Source organism: Condylura cristata, unplaced genomic scaffold (genome assembly GCF_000260355.1).
Source record: "Condylura cristata isolate star-nosed mole 26May11 unplaced genomic scaffold, ConCri1.0 scaffold00012, whole genome shotgun sequence".
Classification (NCBI taxonomy): Eukaryota; Metazoa; Chordata; class Mammalia; order Eulipotyphla; family Talpidae; genus Condylura; species Condylura cristata.
The window spans coordinates 57,053,727-57,056,141 of NW_004567113.1; positions in this window are offsets into that span (position 1 = coordinate 57,053,727).

Sequence of the window (2,415 nt, forward strand, 5' to 3'; positions counted from 1 at the left end):
TGGCGAGCCGCCTCTGCGCACTGCGCGGGCGCCGACACACCGAGCGCTCGTCCGGGCAGCAGGCCCGGGAGCAAGGGGAAGCAGAAGAGCCCACGGCCGGGGCAGGCCGCGCCCGCTGTACCCGCGTTCCACGCGCTCCCCCCACAACGGTGAGCGCGGCCACTCCCACTTCAAGGGCGTTTTCCGAAGGGCACTCTGGAAGCAGGGCCCGCCCGGACTTCAAGAAGGCCGGCCCAAGGCTGGGCCTCCCTGGGGGTGCTTCCCGGCCAGGAAGAGCCCACAGGGCCTGGCGTGCTGGCCCCGCCCACTGCCCCCCCAGCAGTGTCTCAGTCACTCCACCTGTTCTGCTGCCCACTCTGCCTCTGATGAGCCCTCTCACCCCCATCTCTGGCCTACACCCCCAGTCCTTGTGTGCATAAACACAACAAACATGAAAAAAAAAAAGACCCAAGGCTGCTGGCAATGCCCGGCGCCCAGCTTAACCTGCCCCCACACGGGGCGAGAGCAGGACAGATGGCCAGAACCCCCACGTCAGACCTTCTTGAGGAACTCCCGGGCCACGGTGTGGCCAGCCAGCGGCCCAGGCCCAAGGACACAGCGCCTCTCACAGGCGAGGCTGCACGGGCCAGCACTGAGCCCGTCTCAGGAGCAGAGAGAGGGGTGCGGGGGCCAGTGCTCCTGGGCTGGACACACCCTCAACGTGCAGCCCCGGGCAGTCGGGAAGCCCGCGCCAGCACGCATGGCATGGGAGAGGGCCTCCAAGGCCCCAGACGGCAGGAGGCGGGGGGTCAGGGGGCCGGACGGCGGGCACGGACGGCTTTCCAGTGGTTGCTTCTTCTGAAATGGAGGTGCAGCAGGCTCAGGCCACAGGCCTCTACCCAGACGCCCACGGGACACCAGCGGGGAGGCCAGGAGCAGACTGCGGGGCGCAGGAAGGGGCCGAGGCCCCAGCGGGCGGGGGGTCCGGGCGGCGCCTGCTCTCCTCAGGCCGCGGGAGCCCTGTGCCACAACCACAGAGGGGGCGGCCCGCGGCCGGGCTGGAGGATCACGGGGTGGCTGTAAAAGCAAAAGGCGCATCCTCCAGCCTTCAAAAGGCAACCGTGGCCCTGCTGTGGCAGGGCGGGGCAGACCGGTCCCCAGGGTGGCAGGAGCCCGGGTGGGGGCAGATGACTGCGGGGCAGGGCGGGCTGTTTAAGAGGCAGCCTGGGACCGGAGGCCCTGCGGGGCAGAGCTCACGCACGGGGCTCCCAAGACCTGGATCTCGGCCGGTGGACCCCACACCTGGGCCAGTGAGCCGCAGAAGCCCCACCAACCCAGGGAGCCCCCTCTTCAGGACAGCAGGCGGCAGAGGCCACAGGCGCTCACTGCCTCGGTCCCCGAGTCGATGAAGGGGCAGAAACCCCACCAAAGGCGATCGGGACGCTGGCGCGGACCCAGGGCTGTGCACACCGCTGCAGCGACACTTCCCGCCCAGCACAGGCGACCCTGCAGCCCCATACGCTCTATAGGGGTGCTGACCTCTGTCCTGGGTCAGCGCCCGCACACGCAGCTGTGAGACCTGCCACCCCAAGCGGTGCTTTCGTTCCCAACAAGCCCTCTGTGGGCAACAGGCTGTGCTGCTCCGGCAGGAGGCCGCCCAACCCCGCTCACCCCCAAGGCCCACTCAGCGCCCGCACACCCTCCTCCCTCCCCGGCCTGACGAGCACCTCCTCTCCCCACGCAACAGGAAACACCCTCTAGACCCAGCATCCTGCCCCACCACGTTGCCCCCAAACCGAGCGTGCAGGGCCCCCCCCGAGTGGCCCGAGCCGGCCAGCCGAGCCCGGCCCCACTCGCACCTGGGCCGCGGGCTTTGTCTCCTGGGGTGCAGCACACCCAGGCCAGGGGGAGTCCAGTTCCCAGGGCCCCACCTGCTCCAGGGGAAGGGGCGCGGCTGCGCTCACCTGCCCCCTTCCCCTGAAGGCTGGGCTGAAGTGGGGGAGGCACGCCCAAGGCCTGGCCTCTTGGCCACCGCCAGGCCAGTGTGCGTGCGAAGGAGCGTTCCCAGGACCCAGGAGAGCCACGCCAGACACGCCACGCCGGAGGGTGCGGGGCCAAGGGGGCACAGCATCCTGCCTGGAAGACTCCAGCCCAGAATGGCTTTCCTGCTGGGCCGGCCTCCCGGCGCCCGCCCGGTGAGGTGCAGGTGTCTCCGCCGCCTCGGCTGCAGGCCAGCCAGAGACTGGCGCCAGGGCACTCGGCAGGGCAGGGCCGGGGCGGCCGCGAGCCCACGCTGGCCTAGCTGAAGCCCCGAGGCCCTCAGAAGGGCCACCCAGGGGTGCAGGCGTGCTCCCCGGCAGAGCGGCAAGGGGCCGCACACGCGCTCAGCGGCTCCTGCCGCCCAGGCCTGCCCCTCCGCCGACAGAGCAGCAGGGA